The sequence below is a fragment of the Trichoplusia ni genome, chromosome 18 (genome assembly GCF_003590095.1).
Source record: "Trichoplusia ni isolate ovarian cell line Hi5 chromosome 18, tn1, whole genome shotgun sequence".
NCBI classification, from domain to species: domain Eukaryota; kingdom Metazoa; phylum Arthropoda; class Insecta; order Lepidoptera; family Noctuidae; genus Trichoplusia; species Trichoplusia ni.
In genome coordinates, this window is record NC_039495.1 from 4,402,760 (window position 1) to 4,426,671 (window position 23,912).

General features: G+C 33.0%; 1 protein-coding gene across 1 annotated transcript in view; it reads left to right on the forward strand.

The window, feature by feature from the left end:
- The first annotated feature begins 906 nt into the window (after positions 1–906).
- The window catches only part of LOC113502848 (probable 4-methylmuconolactone transporter), a 49,581-nt gene continuing 26,575 nt past the window's right edge, over positions 907–23,912 (forward strand). The window contains exon 1 of the mRNA XM_026884578.1: positions 907–1,201. The gene's annotated coding sequence lies outside the window, so the exon portion shown is untranslated. The remainder of the gene's footprint in view (positions 1,202–23,912) is intronic.

Sequence of the window (23,912 nt, forward strand, 5' to 3'; positions counted from 1 at the left end):
ACTGCACATACCTGCTTGTTCCTGCTGTTCCTTTACCTTGGCAACAGATACACATCATGAATAAAATTTTCGACTGTCAGCATATAGCGGGGTCTAAGCAATAGGGTTCCGTTTTTCCCTTTACGTACGGAACCATAAAATGAGTAAACAAAGATATCGCACTTTTGTCTTCTTTTTAGTCATTTCTTTTTGAAGTCGTATACGACGCTAGAATATAATGTAATATTATTTTGTTAATAAAAAAGTACTCATAAGACTATAAGCATTAACATTAAAAAAAAAATCTCTATGGGGTGGTACTGCATTAAAGTTGTAATAAACTGTATTTCGGTAAGACCTAGCCATAGCATGCAAACAACAACCTTGAGTAGCAAATAATACACGAATCTTCCTAAAAATAATTAACCAATTATCTTAAGTATTTGAGTCTTTTTATTTCTGCACTCAATTTTTATAGTAATCTTGTACATTCATATACGCTCAGAACTACCCCTTAAAATTATGATCAAAAGAAAAAGTGAAAAGAAAAGACAATTCAAAATAAGAATCTATTTCTGCCTACGTCACTGTTCCTTGTCTAGATTAATTAACTGTCTGTTTCCGGTAGCTGCCACCTTAGCAGTTAACACTAATTATAATTATCTAATACCCATTGTTTGCATGTATCAAGTGTATGTTACGAAGCTAATGACCTCTTAACAACGGTTTGACTGACTACATTCAACATTGAGGTAATTCTCTGAAACATAATTCTCTTTCATCACAACCTTGACAAGTATGACATCGATTTTATAATAGCTGACGACTGTATCTCATTGACGGCCCTATTTTTTCTAGTGTCAGATAACAAAGCAACACGAAGGACTATTTTGCTAAAACATTGATCTAATTGGATTGTTACTAAGAATGCGAAGGCGGGCGGGGCTTTCAGTAGCTTTCAAGGTTGGTAAGGAAACCAGCTAGATTAGTAGCCGACGCGCACCTTACCACGGCGCACGCGCAAATGTTACCGCTACAACCTATTTTGTATACATAGAGGTTGTATAGGAACATCTTAATAAAAAATAAATTAGGCAATCGAGTTCGAAATTCTAAATTCGAAGCGTTTGAGAAAACAAATTCCGCGCTATTTTTGGCGGAATTTGGTAGTGTTGCCAGTTGAATTTGAGGTGTTATTTTCGAAGTGTCTTGCAGTTTATTGGTGAGTACATTTTTCTTTCATTTTCGTTTTTATATTTAGTTCTGTGAGTCTTAGCAATAAATTTTAAAAATCATTATCATCACTGATAACATAGTAAATAAATTAATCAATTCAGCCTACCTATGTCCACAGCTGGACGTAGGCATAATAAATCTCCTAAAGTTAAATACTGAAGCTAATCGTATCGTTAAAAACAGCTGCTAAATTGCCGCCATAGAAATTTATTTGTAAAACATCTCTTCAATTATTTCAACAAATTGTGTAATTAGCCAATATAATTAATTAGATATTGCAAATACATCGTTATTGTATGCAAATATCCTTCAGACTTACTAATTGGATAAAAAGAGGAATAACAACTCGTTTGTAATTAAAAGTCAAGTGTAGTTGATAAAGGTGTCGCTTCTTTACATTATTGCATTCAAACGAAGTACTATTCTCTGTTTTTATGAATGAAATTATCGATATGGAATGCAGGTACAAATTAGACTTAATATACAATCTTAGTTATGAAAACATGAAATGCATTCTTAATTACATTATATATTTATATAATTAACTAGCGACCTGCCCCGGCTTCGCACGGGTGGACATTTATTTTTAAACTTATTTTCCGGGATAAAATATAGCCTGTACGGATTCGGAAGAATCCCTCTAAGTAATGGTAAAAGAAATTTTGAAATCGGTACACTATGTTTTGAGCCTATTCAATACAAAAATACATAGGTTTCCTCTTTATAATATTAGTATAGATTATGACACACCGAACTTGGGATGATAAATAGTTTAAAAACTAGAAGAGCAGGTTTGTTTAGGTTTCAAGTTAATTGTAGTCTGTCCTGAGATGGCCCAAAATACGCATAGAAAGCCCATAAGGCTGCGCTGTCTGTCCGTCCGCCTGACACCAGGCTATATCTCAAGAAACGTTATAGCAACACACTTATTATTTTAAGGTCAGTTACCGCTTTAACAATAAATAAGTATTTGAAAAAAAGAAACTGGTAATATACAAGATAGATTTTAATTATTTAAATTATAACTTATGGATAATATGTAAGACTGTTAAGTAATATGAATAGAGATGTATCTACACTATCGTATTGGGATATAATTTCTGTAATAATAGTTGTAAGTATTTAAATAAATAAATAAATAATAAAAATGAAGTAAATGCATAATATTAGCTTATTAAGTTATTACACAATTTGTTAGCAGGTTAGGCCATAGATCAAAACGATTATATCCTGATTACACTACAAAAACAATAAGTTATTATATTATATTCTTAATTACTACCTTTATAAATAATAATTAATAATTTAGTTAATTATGAAATAGAGGCTTGGAGGTATTTACATCGTTGTCTTAATGCTGTGCTGGACCGCGTAGCTTTTATTTTCATGTTTAATAATTTAAAGCTGATTATAAGTTAATTAATTGTAAAATGATATAATATGTAGATGTTGCAGTTGCTTGTTGCTTTAATAAAAAAATGTTATTAATAAGTTTTAAATTGTTACTCTTAAAAATACGTGCGAAAATTTAGACGAAGGAGATCAGATTGTGTTGCTAACATAATGCTTTAATAATAGAACCTATGTTTAAGTTTTACAAACACACACACACAACAATTACATATAAGTATTAGACATAATTATTTCAAAAGAGGTAGAACTAGGCGCTTGAGGTAGCCGTTGATTAGCAGAAGGACACGGTAGGCTACATAAAAAGAAAAGATTCTGATCATCTGAAGTATCGGGTTATAAAACTAATAAATAAATATTTCTTTTCCGATTGCGTCAGAGGATGTATGAGTTTTCAATTCAATATTTTTTTTATCCAAAACATAATGTGACATAGGTAGTTAATATGCTAATTATTGTAAATCTTTATCATTATATTTCTTTAGTAGTTGATGGAAATCGAAATATGCATTTTAAAACAGTCATTTAGTGCAGACTGGTTCATAGATTTTCTTTTACGAAAAATAGTTAAAGATTAATAACATCTTTACATTGCTTGCGATTGTATCAAAGATGTTAAACAGCAAAAACTTTATTACACTTAGGTGTTTTAACTTTTAGGTTTTTTACACTCATAATTAAGTTAATGAAAATACTAGAATATAAATAAAAAACTACACGCGTTTTAACCTCCTTATTTATTAAATTTAAACTTGAGCTGCTTAATTAATTCTGCATTAATATTTTTACATAATATGCACAAAATAATCTTCTAGCTAAAACAATTACTAAGTCGTAGTCAAAACATTAGGCGTATCTAAATAAATTGAATATATTACGAAAAAATAATATGATGTTATATCCCACGCCCTCTACCTATCCTATTGCCGTGCCTAGCAGTGACGAAAAAGGCTAGTGTCGGAAACTTAAAAATAATATTTAATTTTCCAATACTACAATAATAAGGGTATATAGTTATCCGAGATACAGTGATTACAATGAAGCACTAGTAAGAGGCAGTTCGCAGCTGTGGCCAGCTTGACCGGTCTCAGGTCAATATCCGTAACAATACGGCGGGATGGTGTCATGCGTGAGAGCACCAAAACTAAACTAAAAATATGAGAAAAATAAAAATTCTTTTATTTTTTCTTTAAAAAAGTATTCACGACTACAATTAACTTTTTGCTACAAAGTTGTCAATTTTCGTTTAAGAACAATTAAGTTTTAGCTTAAACAATAATTGCAGAAATATTAAGATTTTGTAGTGACTGATAATTAAAAGAGAATAAAAGATAAATAGACACCTATTACTGAAATAAATAAAATATAAAAATAAACGAATCCACAAAAACTGCAATAAGGAAATCATGACAATTAAACAAAAAATACTAAATTAAAAATAAATTAATCAAGAATAATAACAATAAACATTTAAATTAAGTATCTAAATTTATTCGTTGCACGTCATTCAAAATGTTAGGTAAAATGGTCTTTTATTTTTACTGCTTTTTCACTCTTGGTTTCGGTAGGTTAGTATGTCATTCAAAACGAGTTTTAGATAGTAAAATAACACCGAAAATATATTTAAATTTAGTTTATCACACCACTTTTTAGATAAATTCATTAGAAAATTTTATTTCAAAAAGAAATGAGTGAAAAATTCGTCTAATTTCGCGAATTCAGTGACAAAGTAGAGATTCGCAAACAATCTTAAAATCTCAAATGTCCGAAAATCTGCGCTGTGACTGGTTGATACCGTCCACAGTGTATAAGTCATTTGCTGATCATTTTCTTGTCCTACTAATTTAATAATTTTACCTAAGTTTTAATTGAATGTATTTTCTATTTTATTTTTGACAATATTTAATTGGTATTTATCATAGTTTTGTAATTATCAGTCAAGAGGTAGTCGGTTCTTTTTCATTATAAGCTAATTACTGCGTCAATATAGACGGATACAGATGGTATTACAATATTGCGACACAATTTTCTTATAATAATGAATAATTTCCGCATACGTAATAATGTATTACTCACGGATTTAATTTATTACTTTATGATAAAACAACATGTTCAAAGTGTCATGTAGCTATGAGCTAGTGCTGCCATCGTTACCAAGTCAATTATTGTAGCAATAATAATAATGTGTACTTAGTAAACGGGACTCAGTAAATAGTCAACAACACAATTTTATAACGACGGTAGATTATAATTGAAATTAGTTTAAAGTTCGAAGCTTGACAATTTTGAAACAACCAACAGCCAAACAAAATTAAATAATTGAACCAAACACGAACAACACTTATTAATTAATACTTGTTGTAATATTAATAATTAAATGCAGTGTTAATCTAAGCTAAGACGAAAATGTACCAAATTCAGCCGTGATAAATGATATTCACCATCTAGATTACTCCAACAGAATCTGATTAATCTTAATTAAAGTTTACTAATTACAATAATTGCCTGAAGTCGGGTCTAGGCTGAAAGTATAATTGAACTGAAGATTAATTTTTAAAGCCTGAGAAAGACTACAAAGTTAATTGTTCTTTAGAAATATTTTCAATTAAAAATGTGAAGTTAGAAATAATGGATACTTGTGTTTGATCAGTTATGTTTTAATTAATACTTAATTTTGCCTTAACCTTCTTTAGTTAATTGCGTCTATGCGCCCTTAGCCTAAAAACGAAGACATGTTATGCCTATGATTTCTTAGTTATGAGTTTTGAAATTGATATTCAAACAGATTCTTGTGTACTTTTGTAATAAATTAATAGAGGAATTAGGGATGATATAAAAGGTTGTTTAAAGAACTACAATTAACCAAAAAAATAACGTGATGTGTGACGTGTCTCCACCGTAGGTACTAAATTAATTTATGACCTAAAATAAATTACTCGCAGGATATACTGTTTATTGATGTTTAAAGCTGATTTGAACGACGACGATGATTATGAATTGACGTTTATTTTAACTTATTAAAGTTATTTTATAACTCAGTTGTCCATCGTTCATAACTTTAGTTATTATTTTATTGGGAAAATCTGTTCAAATCAAATATATTTTTCTTTAAATGTTTTTCGTATCGCTACTGTCTCAGCACTACATAGCACCATCCCCCACCCTTTCACTGCAGTGGGTTCGCGCGTGAAGTTCAAGGCTGTGTTGTTTCGTTGTTCGTTTCTCGCATTCTTTATTGAGAGCTACTCGCAATTTATCACTACACGTGGTCTATACTATAATATATGATACACGGAAATTAAGTGTAAGTTTTGAATGCATTATATTCCTGTTCTTTTATCTCAAATCTGTTGGTTTTATTAAGTGTGATATGATCTGGTTTTTTAGATAATTTCGATTGAAATTGTTTGTTTGTTTATATTAGTTTAAGCTAAGACATATTTTAATTTGCATTTAAAACCCAAAAACGGCAACTGGCTCATCGTACCTAGTCATCACAGTCTTGTAGATACTCGTATTTCCAAAATTCGAGCCGTTAAAAAAACAACATAAAAAAATTAAGTGTTGGTTCATTAACCAGAATAAAAACGAATAATTGAATGATAAACTATCCTTAAAATACGACAGTTATTATTACCGTTCAAGATTTCAACTAACATTGATTTGACAAACACGCAGATGCACTACTTCAGTCATAGAAGTCGTAACTTCACGATACTAACATATCGACAAAACTTTCATACATACAGGATAGCAGATGCTATAAGGCACGCACCATTTCAAATATTTATCGATATCGAGGGTCCCGTTCGGAAACCTCGTCACGTCCGCCCCCGAAACAAATCGAACGTTATGAGTTTAATTTCCATGCGCATAGGATATGATATCTTCTATTTATTTCAGTTGTCGCTTCGAGAACTACAATACGACCTTAATAAGGTACTCTCAGAGGCGCGATGAATCGCTGTGCATTGTCACACATCGACCTTGTGTATCGGTTAGGTTAAGTCAGAAAAACACTAACCGTCTTTTCCCTGAAGCAGGTGGTATTATCAAAAACCTCTGCCTTAATGCTATAACTCTATTTCCCACTAATCTATTTAATTAAAAAGTCCATTTGAATCTCGTTATTAAGTACAGAGTCCAGTATGTCCCAATATATGTATGGTGGTTTGCCGTGGCCGCATGGTCTCATATTACATGATCAGTATGTGTCCGATGTTAAATTTTACGACTTGCGCTTAATGAATTATAATTAATTGTTTTAATGAGTGCGTAGTCATTAATACACATAATAATATGCAAAGGCAATTTTATATGCGTTTAATACAATATTCAAAATTTATTTCAATAAATTCATAAATAATTGATCTTATAATTAATCAATTCGAATGGAAAATAAAATCACTACATTAGTTTATTATAGATTATCCTACAGTAAAATTTATCGCCTATCTAGTCTCTTAAATAAATGTATAACGAGCTCAAAATATAACCTTTTTTATTTGAATTTACTATATCTTTTCCGCTTCCTAAGAAACAGACCGTAAAAGTATTTTATAAATAAGCATACTTACTTAATTATTAAACTTACTTTAATATAAAGTATTGCCTACTTATGGGGAGTTCAGACTACTTCAGACATGGTCCGTTTTATCGCTTACCTTTTTTAATACAGACACAACATTTTACATACACAAAATATTGTGCAATGTATGCAGTCGCTCATGTTACTCCAAACGTCATCAGTATAGAAAATATATATCCAATAAATCAGAGATCATATGAGATTTACTTGCCAAATCATGTTTTTAATCATTCACAAAATTACGAAAATTAACTTTTCCAAGGACTCGATAAACTAAAAATATGCCTCTCCACCCAATCACTTAATTTTCTTATTACAGACATTGTCATTTAATTTAGGAAATACGATGAATGAGGAAACAGTTAGCTTCCGTTTATTATCAAACAAACAATGGGAGGAACAAATGAATTCTGAGCTAAGAAAGTACGAATGTGTCGAATATTGTTTTACGTTTCCATGGCAACAATTTGCAGCAATTAACCGTGTTGCTCAATGATTTTTGAGATGCGTTTTTTCTGTAGTGAGTACTACATAATTAACATAAATCGTTATTTTTTGGTCATTACAAAATATGATTTTCTTTTCTTAATTATACTGTATTTATATTATATAATGCTTGTCCTACGCAGGGGTCAATAGGTCTATGATTCACAAGCAAAATCTTAATAGGCACTTGAAGTTAAACACGCCTATTACGAATGAGATTAAGTACGGCTTGAACGTGATTTCTTTTAATTTTGTGTCGCCACGAAGTCTACTTCCTACTTAGTCACTTCGATACACATAAATTTAATTGAATATTACTCAATATTATAAATATTATGTTAATCCAACTCAGTGTCACGCATAATTTACATTTTTTAGCATATTTAAAGTTTTAAAATGGTACCGTCCTTGATAAACTATAGGCAAGGCAAGTGTGGTAACTGTATGATGAAGTAAATTTATTTTATTGTTCGTTACATCACTACTTAAGTATAACAACAGTCACTTATTTATAACCGTCAAAAGCACTGCCACACACCTTGTTCGGAGCTGAATATTTCAATAAGTCTTTAATTCTCTTTACAAACAAAATAAACGTTTATTTTATTATTTTCGTTTTGACTAAATAACAGATTATTGAGTGTTTTTTATAACATGACACATAAACTAATTTTGGAGCATAAGTACAAATATCAATTGTAAAATTGAGTGGACATCCATTTCAAATATTGATCCCTGCATTTATCAATACAGTGATTGTAAATATAAATAATGTCCATGACTCATTAGACGATCGTCGATCAACGACGTCAATTTAGACGCTACATACGTTCACTTACTTTAAAATTAATATTATAAAAATGAGTACCTAATAACTTATTACTAATACGCAATCGATTTAAAATTTAGATTCGTACAATCGTACGGGAGCCACGTCAAATATACTAATCGAATTCATAGCAATGTATCAACTAAATGGACTATCAATGAATGATATTTTAGCATTGCAAAACTAAAAAATATTTGAAACTAATATAAATAAAAACATCAATCAACATTAACAAACGGGACCCTGGACTTTAGATGAGAATATGACCCCATAGTTTAAAAATGTCATCTGTTCAAAAAGAAAAGGCTACTGACGAAGGCAGTGCCTTTGTTGAATAGGTATAAGAATTCTACCGATACTCCACACAACACAAATATTTTGGCTATTCAAAAGTTGGAAGTAACAACCTTATACAGAGGAAACTTTCCAAGTTAATTTATTGCAGTTTTAAAAACGAAAAAGGGTTGAGCGACATCTGTCCCCCATAACAGCAAGTATTTTTTATTTGAAGGTCTTAGACCAATTAAATGCAACAAACGTTATTTTGTCAGTAAACGGATGCAAATTCCAATCACGGAACAAAAACTTCATCAACTAACGGTTACTCATTACACAATAGCTAATTAGCATCATCTTCATAATTACTAGGAGCTCATGAACCTTCACACTTAGTCTATGATTTGCAGATGCGGTAGAGTTTGTAGGTATGCTTCGGGAAGCACACAGCTGCGGATACTGATATAGCATTGTGTAGGCAGGATGGTAATTTACTAAAAAGATGCTTAATTTAAAATGTGAATGTGGAACTTGAATATTTGAGTACTGTAGGTTATATTCATAAGAGGGCTTTAGTAGGAATTGCTTTTTAAATGAAATAAAATATATACTTGGCATTTTAAGGCACTTGCAATATTTTCTGGACTGGTGTGCATCTCGGACTCTAATTGACGAAACACTGTTGAAATATAATATGAAAAGTGAGAGGACTCAACTTAAAGTTCAGCCTGTTATTGTGAGGAATTTTAACACTAATAACTTCTCCATCTTTCGCAATATTTCCTATATTAAAACGATTTGAATTTGAATGATTCTGCTTCATTATTGCAATCTTAAACAATCTAATCAACATACCATACTTTTACTTTATAAACCTTGTTTACGCCTACATTGTCCGTACGTCCAATAATAACCAGTCCAATTCCATTCCAGCAAGTTAAAACCCATATATCATCTGTTTCGATATTTAAGAAAGACCATGAGAGAACGGCCTGAATAATAAAACTCGTAGCTGAAAAAAGGTTGTATCCAATGCGACCTCTTTTGCCGATTCTGAATATATTTATATGCAAATGTAACACTAGCAATATAGGCACAATATTTTTGTCAGTTTGATAGGCAAGTGGCAATGATGCAAAGAGGTGTTTTATTTGCACTTACGTAAGGGAGACATCGCTCTTTGCCGAAAACGCTGTCTCACTGTTACAACAGCTCCTCTTTTATAGGATACCGGGTGATACTGGATGAGTTTTGTATAAGCATAATATACCCAAATTATCCGTCACTTACATTTCTAGTTGCAAAGTGTCTGCAAAGTCATTAACCCGGATAATAACGTCCTTCCTAAATACCGCTCACGATTATAAAGTTATATACAATAGGGAAATGGACAAACGGACGTGACTCGCTCAGGGCAATCTTAGATTCAACTTCAGTATGCTAAACAGGCAACTAATATGGAAACAAATTGATCTGTTCAATAAAACTGAATATCATGGTTCTTGGTCTGTTTTATAGAACGGTTATGTTGCCCAACGACAAAGTTCTTTAAGTGGACTTAGCAATAATCGAAATAATTTTCTAGAAAAATAACTAACTAATAGATCAGGTTTGGAGCCCAACGTTAGAGACAATTTCCGGTTTACAAATTATTCGTTTTACCCGACTACCTCTGAAAAAGGGCAAGATTTTTTAAGCGCCCATCTATGTCTAATTCTATCTAAGGATCCTTAAAAAATAGTGTAATTTTTCACTAATATTACAAAATAAATAGAAAATGAACACTATTAAAGCCATAGGGAAATAAACAATAAAATTTCGTGACTGGCCTCAAGCAATGAAACTCAGACTCTACCTAGGTATGCTAAATAGGCAATGTATAAGAAACTTCGTCACGGCTCAGATAATCAACTGTGGCGAGTTCGTGACCGGTCTCTAGTGGACTGCAGGCGTTTACCAAATATGTTAATCCTTTGATGCTTGCTTCATATTCACGTACTTTGTTTTAAGGCTTTCTATACACAAGGTTTTGTCCAAAACTGGCTGATTTTGTCACTTCATCAATGTCCTTCTTGTTTACTTTCTTGATACTTAGATTGTGTAAGCACATATTATCTACACTCTACTCTCTATATAGCGTGTAATATGCCAGTCTTTCATAGTTAGTCTTAGCCCCCACAGGTGGGAGACTCTAAAAGATTAAACAGCTGAGCAACTTTATAACTAAAAATAGTTTTCTTACAAAAGTTATCTCAATCAATACTTAAACTTTGGTGCCATCCAACACATTGAAAAATTGACTTTAATATGTCATCATGTTACTGGAAGTTGTATTTTTATTGAGAGGAGCCCTATATTGTAAAACCATTGAAAAATAACCTTGTTATAAGCCTGAAGCATGGCCTAAGTTTGAAGGACTACACCTAAGGCCAACATAGGTATTATTTGCCACAAACAACACATTTTAGCGTCCTTTGAAAGCTTAATTAAATAACTTAATATATTATTACGCAACCAAAAGCGCTGAGTCATTCCGTGAAATCATCTGCTATCACAGTCATCGGCATTATAGTCTAATAATGTTGCAAACCTATCAATTGTCTCCTAGTGTAGGTCTAGGACAGAATGCAGGTAATAACGGTAATTCCACTTTAATCTTAAATATAATTTGTAAAAAGGTAAGTGACATATCTCTGATAGTTACATCTGAAAATAGAGCTCTCTTCTAAACAACTGTTATGTTAGAAAATACATCTCTCTTTATTTTCGAATTAGAATTATTCGAAAACTCGAAAACCACAGGGGCAGGACCCTAGGGCCCCCTAGTGCTTAATTAAACAACAAATCCCTTACAGATTCGCTTAAAAATACTATAGAATATTATGTTTACTCTATGCAATACCTTCTTCACCACAACAGTCTATACTACAAAAATGAGCGGTTTACTCCGTTAAAGTACAAGAGTTCATTACAATATTCCTAACCAAAACTTCTGCATTTTATTGTATCGTGGTCTAAAGTGTGCGTTTCAAGGTCATTGTCAGAGGAATCGCCCTTGACATAGTTGTGTGATAATACAAGAATGATATTGTTTTATTAGGCTCATAGTTATTCCACAACAATGTAGTTAAAAGCATTTTTTCTGAGGAACTACTTGGCAACTGCTATTAACTATTTAATTGCGAGAATTCCTATGCTTATAATATTTGTATAAGGTTTTATTGCATAGTTTTAGTTTTATATTTGCATATTTATTTTTCTTTTGTTTACAAAGTTAGTCGTCTATTTTTAAATGATTATATTCATAGTGGTTTCTTAGGTTTACGCGAATGTTAGACATTGAAATGAAACTAATTTTACGGATTTTATCGCGTAAGTATATCGTAGGTCGGACCACAAATAATTTATTAAAATATGAAGGTAGAACGAGTAACATCTTCTGTCAGACGAACGCTAACTCAGTCTGCCCGTGATACCTGCAAAGGCTTCGAAACGTCGGGAACAAAAATCTAAAATTAAACCGCGATAAAATCCTTGAAATTAGTTTCATATCAATGATTATATTCATGTTACAAAAGTTAGCAAAGGTACCTTGTTCATGCAAAGACATTTGCACTAACCTCTATTGTAAAAACTCTCCGTAGCGCAATGAGATATAAAACAAAAGACTATCACTTGCCTACATACGCAATACTTAAACTTCGTGACACATTCAATTCCAAAGACAATCGAATAAACAAAACAATTAATGTTGTTTACAGAAAAAATATTGTACTTAAAAAAACTTGTTCTGTAAATAAACAGTACCTACCAAAAAAAACTTTACGGAATTATAGTGACACATAAACACGTGCTACTTATTTTTTTTAAGACAATGTACTCTACATTGACATAAATACTTACTGCGTGTTGATTATGATCTTAGTTCCGTATGTATGATGTGTCCTGTTCGTTTTTGCTGTCATATATTTGACAATACGAGCTCGAGGAAAAACGTGGGCCGGAAATTTAATCATAAGACATGTATCTATAGGACTTTCTGTCCCAAATGACAGTAATATGTTATTACGGAAAACGTGTAATCTTTTATTTTATTGTTATTAGTTTGTGAGCAAGATTGAGCCTTGTTTTATTTTTTAAATTGATACTCCTTTCTTCTTCTTTCAATTGATATTTAGGATTTTATACATACACTGAGATATGAAACCATTGTGCAAAATGTTCTCTAAATCGCAGCTTTTCGCAAGAGTCCGAAATTAGTCGGTTTTTTCCGATAAATAATCATGTGTAAAACATGATAAAATAAAATAAAAATACAAAATAAGATTCACATTAAAAAATATCTTCAAAATCAAAAATTTGTATGAAACGGCTATTTAGTTTTCGGTGTAACTTTCTCCGACAAAAATGGTCCTTTAGTACAGAACCGATATGAGATATATAAACGGATTCTCTAAAACTCGTAGCATATATCTCACATAACAATATTTAAGTTGTACCTCAAGTTTAAGTATATATTTACACATAGATGCGGTCTAAACGGTGATTACTCGAAGTGTGATACTGATATGATTTGAGACACCTGACTTCATCTCGACAGCTGATCTGACCACATTCCCGATGCGCACTGACCTACAAAGGCATTCAAGTACCAATCAGTTAATGTTACATAACTTGGTAATCGACATGTCGTTATTAATAAGCTTAGATCATGCAAGATTAAAATGTAAATAGATTTTCAAACTTTCTTTTTCATAAAGTTATTAAGAGTCCGCATTCATTCAGGACCTTTATGCTAGTTTTTTTTTTCCTAAGTGCTAAAGCAGTTTAATCGCTCAAATATATTGAGCTTTTAATTTAAATTGTAGTAACTCTACAAAAGGGTATAAATATCCGTACATTTTAGCAATTTGATTGTAGCAAATTATAACGCTTCTAAATATGCGGGAAATGGATCAGATTGCTAACTTCAGTGAAACCGTCGCGGCAAACGCACTGAATACGCTACGCCCATTACAATATGCCAGAATAATACATTTCCATTAAGTATTCATATTAACTACCACATTTAATACCTAACAGGGATTACCCGTCCTAATCACTATGGAAACTTTGAAACGAGACTGGAAAACAATTTAGTATGACGCGGTTTAGAGTTATCCGTTATCGTTTGTAAAGGTAACTCCGATTTCTGTTTACTTATAAACGCAGTAATTTGCGGTCTTGTTTTGTAGATAATAAAATAAATTGTTAGTCATTGGAATAAATAGGATAGTCTTTAATAAGACCGTTTATAATCCAATTTATCACTTCAGTAAAGTTAAAGTTTTGCAAAGCTCGATAGTTGGCAATTAGTTCCGGATAAAGGATCTCTAAAAAAAGTTCCCTAAATAATTGAAGTATCAACATTGTTCAGAACTCTTAGTATAATCTTCAGAAAACACAAAAGTTCAGTAAAATAATCATTAACCTCATCGAAAAACACATTATAATGAAAATTGCTCAAAATAAAAAAAAGCCCTACTAATTTGGATATGGTATGTCAATTTTTTAAAATATCTTTGTCATTCCATCGAACTGCCTCGTAAACAAAAACACCCAATTAATGATTACGTAAGCATAAAAAATACTACCTATCACAGCACAAGACAACTTTTACCATTACGAATGTATTTAAAACAATCGCATTAAGGAAGCGTTCACGGACAGATCGCAAAAATAACTTTTGATAGTCGGCATGACAAATTTTAAGCTACGTACGTTACACTCGACCTGACTCAAGGTCCCGGGTAATTGCCGAGAGGATGACTTTCACTTCTAACGATAATGGACAAAAAACACAAATTATATTGGACAATGTTTGTAAAAACGTGTTGGTATCCCGCACGTCCTTCAGTGGTGTGGAAATATTTTGCAGATTTTTTGTTTTCAGTTCCTGTTGGTATTGCCAGGTGGATTTTTCGATTTTCTTTCAAGTTTGTGCGTAAAATTATTAGGTTAGTTTGTAGAGGTTATTAATTTTACGTCATAGCACTCGTTTGTGGACATGTGAGATGGTAAATAATACACGCATGAATTTAATCGTCAAACCAATGTTTCATCGGCATCGTCTTCATCATCAGCCCGGCACAGTCCACTGTTGGACATAGGCCTCTCCAATGCCACGCGAGCTCAGTTCTTTGGTCTACTAACACTAGCAAATATTTTAGACTTAAAAGTAACAATTTCATCCCTTTACACACCAACTTTTACTTATATATACAACAATAGCAACACTACGTTTCCCTTCGTCCTCAATATTGTATGCTTCAGAAATCTTATTACAGAGAACCGGATATTTCGTATCCTGTCCCATGTTTAATATTTTGTAGCTGCTCCGATATCATCACATATAAACGTGACGTGAATATGTTCTCAGTTATAAGGCGACATTAGCGGAGAATTTTACAAGTTACATCACTATGTCTAGATGTAGACTCAAATCCGCATTCTAATGATTTTAATAATGGTTTTACTGCATTTTGTGACGTGATTTGACTGTTGATATTTCTTGTAAGAAACAGCTATAAAGGCTAATTTATTTATTTCTTGAGCCTTCAATACTAAGTATTCTTAGGCTTTCCTCTTTATCCATCATTAAGATCGACATTCCTTGGTATTTGTTAAGAAATACTCTAAAAATAGTTATTCACTCACTGTTTTTCATCTTATTTTTTTTGTCCTTCATGATCATCACGTCCATATTCAATTACATTCTATTAATATCAAACAAACAGCTTTTGTATACAAGAAGTTATTTGCGTCAATTATGTGTATCATAGAAATCATTTAAAGTTTGTAGATATTTCATACGATAACTGTTCCCGAATTCCATTGTTAACCAGTGAAAACCGATGCTGGTCGGTAATTAATCTAATATACAATTATAAAATAATGGATTAAGACGTAAACAAGAACGAAAAAAAGAAATAAACATATTCTCAAGAATACTTGAAACGACTACAATAAGACTATAAATTATACATGATTAAAGTCGCAATTAAATAAGCAATTAAAAGTTGTTATATTTAGTACGAGGACATGATTACAAGAACGGCAATTGTCAAAAGTAAACGAAAAAGACAAATTACATTTTATTCACAAAAATGCGTGATATTTTTGTAATCACTCAGTATTATCTTAGTAACTGCTTCTTGACCTATTTTCAAAGCGTAACTTATTATAAAATAAAACATTTTATAAAAACTATTTGGTAAAAATTATTTAATTAACAAAAATACTATTGATTAATGGACATTTTGAACAAGCGAAGCGGATTAAGTCACATTCGCGATAGTAAAATTAATTAAAATGGGCTATTTTTTTTGCTGTTGTTGTAAAAGTCTAGACTCCATACATTAGTCGATAGTAGGCTGAAGACTGAAGATTTTTCCTATATTCCATTTAATTCAGGTGTTTAACCAACAGCCACATGTGACATACACGCCTAGCTCTATAACAGCAAACACAACCCTAAATGATTTAAAAACATTTCATCACTGGCCTAGCCTTTTCCCAACTATGTTGGGGTCGGCTACCAGTCCAACCAGTTTCAGCTAAGTACCAGTGTTTTACAAGGAGCGACTGCCTATCTGACCTCCTTAACCCAGTTACCTGGGCAACACGATACCCGTTGGTTAGACTGGCTGTCAGACTTTTTCAAGCTTCTGACTACCTGTAACGACTGTCAAAGATGTAGAAATAACAGCCGGGACCCACAATTTAACGTGCCTTCCGAAACACGGAGGAACTCGTTATGACGAACATGGTCACCCATCTACGGAACAACCGCGTCAAGCATAGCTTAACCTGTGATCGAATCACTTATGCGGTTATAGCTTAGCCACGAGCTCCTCTAAAAACATTTAATTGCCATAAAACAATTGAAGCCGCCCGACGAAAGTTGTTACAATAATAAACACAAGTCAGTTTGTGTATCATCAACAACGATAAATACCGGTATTTAAGTAAATTTGAATGCAAATTGACGTCTTTAAACGCGTCCTTAGCATTGCCCATTGTTTCATAACAATATACTTAGTAATACAACAAGGCTTCAGGTTTGTGAATAATGAATAGATTATAGAAAAATGCTGTCAAGTGATTCGACCTTATCAAGGATTGAGGTGTTAATTGGATCGATTGATATCGATCGCGTTTACGTGACTTTGCTGCAATTTCCATGTAATTAATTTTGCAAAGAATATCGGTTTTATGCCGTTTAGATTGATGCTCAAGGTAGAATGGAAAGTGAATCGCCGGAACGCACGCTAGGTAACAGCGGATACGTCAATCTATCCGTCCAAAACACATTGGTTCAAATATCTGCTGTGAATTGCCATCGCTATTAGCAACTCGTGGTTTAAACCAGTTGAGAGCATAGTCAAACTCAGGACGAAAATAATCCTCCGAAAATAAGTAAAAACAAAAGAAAGTCGGTTATTGTGGAATAGTCTCTACCGTAAGAGAAGGCCTGTTTGAAATAAAAAACCTTTTGAATATGGAATGCTCAATCCTTAAAAAAGGAAAAAAAAAACAATAAGTGTAATAACTGCACTTTGAAAGCCAACTTTAAATGTGCCCTATTCTTAGAGTAGTAATGTTCATTATTCACTATCGCAACTAAGCGTACATTAAAATATTATACAGGGTCACATAAAATGGTAATGAACGATATTGGCATAGCCTTCCTCGACCTTAGCGTTACGCACATAATTAGCAAATAACACAGACTTAGTAGTCTAGTAACAGCCCACACGTGATTGTGAATTAACATTTCCGTGGTTATACCATAATCTGTGATATAGGAACTTCAAATTTAACCTTAAACAGTCATTATAAACATGAGTATAGGTATCTAATACCATTGCACACTTGTATAAGACGCATGATAGGAAGTCTACTATTTTTTATTAAGCAGAAATGTACTACGAGAAAATTCGATATTTCAGCCCAAAATTTAAGACTGTTTACACTGGTAATGAACCGGTAATGACGCTCAGGATACAGCTAAATGAAAAACAAAAGTTAATTAAAAATAAAGGCACCCTTAATATACAAACTGGGACAATGTAATTAATTTCAGTGTGAGATTCATACAAAAAGTTTTCTGAAAAATAAGAGAGTACATTTTATTAGCTCGTTAACTTTAAGAAAACATTAAAACAAACCAACAAAAAATAACCTGTACTTCATATCTATAAAATTAAAGATTAAATCATTTCCGAAAAATGCCTGCATCTGAGGTCACACCTAGCTGCCCTACATATTAATCCTTGGTACCTCCCAACACAAAGCACGCAAACTCCTAAACCAACAAAAAATATCGTAATTTTTTAATCTACTCCATTTAATTCAATGCACCGTAACAACCACCCATCCGTGGAGTTGTAACGTAGTCGTGCGTCGGTAATGTTATTATAGTTGTACTTACTACAAGTAGAACAATGTTATAAAAAACGCTGAGGTCGAAACATAATTACTGGGTTGATCACCCAAACACAATGGAGATGTTGACAGATGGTACTGATTACACTGCTGCACTGGTGTCAAAGATTCAATAAAAAATTCAACGCTTCAGTAATTTTAATTCACCGTAACGTATTAAGGAATTTCGCATGCAGACAAAAGTGTTTGGATATAAAAAACCTATTGGTTCAGAACGAGGGCAAACAATGCCACGTGCATAGCTTTGTGACATTTTAACACGTACTCTATCTAAGTGGGTATATTGACTTATTGTTTCGACACACCCGCATATTATGTATTTTGAAGTTATCAGGTAAAATTATGGCACGGGAGATAGAAGTTATGATATATTAAATCACAACAAACGATTTTTTTCAATGGCTTGAGTTAAACAAACCATGAAGTTTTTTCTCAATGGGAATGATATCCGAATTTTAGCGGTTTTTTAGATTTACATCAAATTAGAACCGATGACTATTGACTATGAGGTTATCACAAATGCTTGTCACGTAAATAAGGAAAACAAGATTTAAGTATAATGAAAACTGTAAGCGAATTCAGATTGAGCTACGTATGGTATTCCGAAATACCGCTTGCCGAAAGGACGATTTTCCGAAAACACTCTACTCCGACGGTTAGTTGAACGAAAAAATTATTGACCGATGAAACGTTTCGCCGAAAATATTATTTATCGACGCTTGGTAGTCCGAATGAATCCTTCGCCGATGTAACGGTTCACCGAAAACACTCTTCAACGACGATTGGTTAAACGAACGAAACTTTCGCCGATAGCACTCGTTGTAGGGGAATTCTTTTGCCAAATGGATAGTTTTTTTTCACCTTGACAACACCCTTAGGTCTTGTAGAAGTCATGTTAAAAATACATTATTACAAGTATTGTTCAGCTGCATTTCACATAATTATAAAATATAGTAGCTAGCGTAAACTGAATGCTATCGGCGAAAGTTTCGTTCGTTTAACCAATCGTCGTTGAAGAGTGTTTTCGGTGAACCGTTACATCGGCGAAGGATTCATTCCGACTACCAAGCGTCGATAAATAATATTTTCGGCGAAAGGTTTCATCGGTCAATAATTTTTTCGTTCAACTAACCGTCGGAGTAGAGTGTTTTCGGAAAATCGTCCTTTCGGCAAGCGGTATTTCGGAATACCATACGTAGCTCATTCAGATTATGCTAACATTCATTGCACTCATTCAAGTGCATATTTTGTTCCATAAAACGACTACTGTAGCTGTACCGCACCTGATTGCAAAATTAAACGAGAACCCTTTAAACACAACACTTACTCGGAAATTAATGAATTATCAGAAAGACATTAATTTAATACCTACAATACCCTTAAAGGGTATATAAGGAGTTCTTAAAAGCAATTAAAATGCATTCGATAGACCGTGACTTAGAGATATCTAAGAGTACCAGACACTTATTGAACTTAATATTCTCTGAATGTATTTTTGCGATCAACTTCAAGACAATCGAGATACGAATTGTAATGAATTTCGTCACTATCGAAACTGATTTCGTAAGACAGAGTGTTTTCTAGAGAAATACTGACGCGAGGAGGTTGAAAGGAATACGTTGTGAAGTGGATAAACGTGATGGAGGAATCCGGGATTGAGATAGGTGAACATCTTCACAATTCCAAACACAAATTAAGCTCTGTCTGTTTTCCGTCTGTCCGACGGACTAGTAACATCTTACTCTTTATACAAAGTCATCATCTCTTTTGAACTTGATACATTAGATTGACATATGACTACCCACATTATGATTACCCGCTATTTGATATCAATCAATGCTGGCTTTAAGTGAACCAATACGTGATCGTGATTATCCCTAATTATATATTGACAGTACAGCCACACAGCCACAGGTCACAGAAAATAGTAAAGTGTATACATGTAATTGTATTTATTGTCCATATTTACTTATTTGTTTTTGGACAAATTCGCAATATATTAGTGTACCTTAAATATAGTGCTAATAGGCCTTTCGAGTGACCATAACACACATTCAGAAATGAGTCGTCTTGATAGTCTTGTTGTGTCACGCATCACGTGTGGCCACGTAACCTCGGTAACGACTATTGTTATTACCTAACAGAGTAAAGAACTCACCCGCTATCATCACGCTACTTGTGGTGAACGAGGCCAGCAGCAGATGTATGAAGAACTTTCGAAATGATGAGTCTTTCAAGTATGCTGTTTTGTTATCGTCAAAATTTAAATAAGTTAAAGAAATTTGGTAAAATACAGTTTTTAGATGCAGAATCTTGTCGAATCAAATCTTTGTTTTAATTAATGTGTGTATGCTTAGGAGTTATCTTGGACTATTATGTTCCTCATTCTAATCAAAGCCCGCATTTCTCATTTGTTTAAACTTCGTTGAGTCTATATCTGACATGTGAAATGTTTCGCAATATTTGATATCCAATTGCAATGCCAATCATAAAAAATCCACTTAATTAAGACCGATTACACAACAGTGACATGAAAATCCATGACATTCTGAGGGAAAACTTTTGATAACCAATCAGATTCTACTGAAAATACTAGATAAGATAAAACTAAAGCTGTTGAAAATAATAATTGTAATAAAGGTTCAGTATTTCTAATTAACTGTGCTATTACTGGTGAAATCGTGTTCACGAAAGTTAGTGTTAACTTGGCTATCGACTCATCCGAAATGTGCAGGAATAAAAATAAGTCAACACGTAGGTCGCGAAGACGAAAGAAAGTGATTAGTACGACTTATGTTTTTGCGCTTGTGTCTAATGCGATCGACACTTATGAACTCGGGATCATGGATTTGGCAGGTCCAAGTGTAAATATACAATCTCCGAATGAATGTAGTGAGTAAAATAGATTAACTATCCTTATTTATTGTCCGCATTTATTTATTATTATTATTTTTTTAACCATTGCCAGGCCCAGGCAATCTTCAGCCGAGCCTTTTCCAAAGCTGTGTTGGTGTCGGCTTGTTATATAAGAGTGCTAAAACTTATTTACAGTTTTTCGCACTAAGTTCAGATTGTCGCATCAATAAAATACCTTTTTCATTCTACGTCTCTATCGAAGAACATTCTTGTTTAATTACTTCGTTAATGATTACTCATAATTAATCATGGTCATTTAATTGCGTATGTGTTTATGCATTCGATATGTAACGAACAATGAATATGTCATATTGTGTGGACATCTGTTCTACTTAAATATCATTATTCATGTAATTAATTATAACTAATAAGTTATGCTAGTCAGTTTTACCTGACTACCATACGACCAGTATGTTTTCCTTGAACTTTAATGTTTTTATGAGCATCTACCTATAATCATTATAAAACTGCAAAGTTTAAGTTTAATCTCCTAAATTACTTAACCGATTTTGAAAAATATTTTGCCTATAGAGAAACTCTTTTGATGCATGTTACCGTACCACGAAGTGCTGTTAGAATCTTCCATTTTGTGTTTTATATTTTTTCTAAATCTGATACTTGTATCAAGTGTTTCAATTTAGATCGTCATGATACTACAATGTTAATTTGCTACCCACAACCAATTCTCTGAAACCATCCATTGTCCAAACAACACGAATCCTATAACTGACTATAAATAGGCAGAAACACAAAAGTCGTATTTTAGGAATCATTAACCTGTCAGAGAGACCTATTTTTGGATAATAAAAACACAACAATGACCCAGATGATAACAATGATATAATTAAGTATTTGACGTCGCGTGTCTCATTGTGTCGCGGCGGTCGCGGCTCGCCGTGGCGTGGCGTAGTGTCAATCTGTTGTCTCTTGGAACCTAATTATAGATAATGCTGCGAGATTCGTCTTTTCATTTTTGTTTTTAATGTATTTTTGATTTACATTGATTAGCTTGGAAGAGGGTTGTTTTCAGTTTTATGAATGTAGAGTAGCAGCTTCTACCGAGCTTCATCTGTGTGGGTGTCGAGTATAACCATAAAGTTTAGCTTATAGTTTTTGGACGTCAAGTTAACTTCTCAATTTTAACCAAAGTCGTACGAGTAACAGTCATAAAATAAAATTAATACTGTATTTCAAGTAATAGTTTGAACAAGCTTTTCTTTTAAGATATTCGATCATTAATAGGTGGTTATTTAATGAGAAGTTTCCATAATTACAATTTACAAAACGTCCTTACGCCAAACCGTTAAAACAGAAAGGATTTTTTAAAGTCTCTACATAAATTATACCACTTACGTAAAAAATATACAATGCTTTTATATATTTAAAAAAAACGACTTCCGCACTCAAAAAAAATCCTTGTGTCACGGATGTCACGGCGTTGTGGCTTGTTAATCTCACCCACTCGGCTATCCGTCCAGTCAAGTTACTTTCTTGTAAGGTTAATACTTAAACCTCAGATCATCATCCAGTTGAAACGATCCGCAATCCACATAAACGATACCATTTCAGTTACATAATTATAACAGCGGATGACGCGGTGACGGCGCGAACGCAGCTGTCGACATTTATAGCTTGATTGCAAACTTTTTATAACATAATGACGTTAATCGATCGATGATTGTTGACAATTAAAATGCTTCATACTGCCTTATCGATTATGGCGAGAACTGTGATGTAGGTGCTAGACCATACTGCTTACTTACATTGTAAAGAGTCGAACATTCTTATCTAGTTTATATTACGCTTAGTTTCGTTTAGGGCGAAGTTCTAACTCTACTGTTCTACTGGAATCATACATGTAATCATTACTAAAAATGCAGTAAGCTAAGAGAAAACCAACATAAACTTGATAAAAAAATATTGGAGATAATGTTAACAGATTGCACGTGTTTTCTTATTAGGTAGCAATTTACCTCTTGATATTGTAAAACACTTGCGTGTTAAAATAAATGATTTGATTGAATCAGCCATTTTCACGTCAAGTGATAAACTCATGGAATTTATTATCTATAAAACTTGAATGTTATACAATTAATTAAAGAATTACGGTGGCTTTTAACAAGCGTTCTATGACTGCTAACAAAGCAAGGCCACGTCTTCGTTAACTAAGGTGCAAGAGCTACAAGCTTGTCACAAAGGATATGACTCAAACCCCTTACCTACTAAAGTACAAACCTCAGTACAAACAGAGTATGGGCCGGTATTACAGTACGCTAGGCTACGATCGTTACCAATGTCTCCGCAGATAGAGAGTTATTCAGCCCTAATGAGCATCCTTGAAACAAACATGCAATATTTTTACGACAACCTGAAGACATTTTCAGTGTAATGCCTTCAGTGGACGCGCGTGGGTGTTTCAGTCTGTTGAAACAGACAAAGCCTGCGGTCAGGCTAATTGCACGGATCGGTTAAAAAACTTTTAAGTCGCTCCGTTACCGCGTTGCTCGTAGTTAAGCTTTCGTTCTGTAAGGCACATCCAGTCCGGCGTACATCAATAGAGGTCAGTGCGTAGTATCCTTAGCTTGTCACATAATTCACGCGTTTCCGTTGACAGATTTAATGTTAATAGGCAATAAATACTTCGCTTCAGGACGCAGTTTTTTCTATCAAAATGACAGAAAACTATGTCATGAACGTGATACAGTT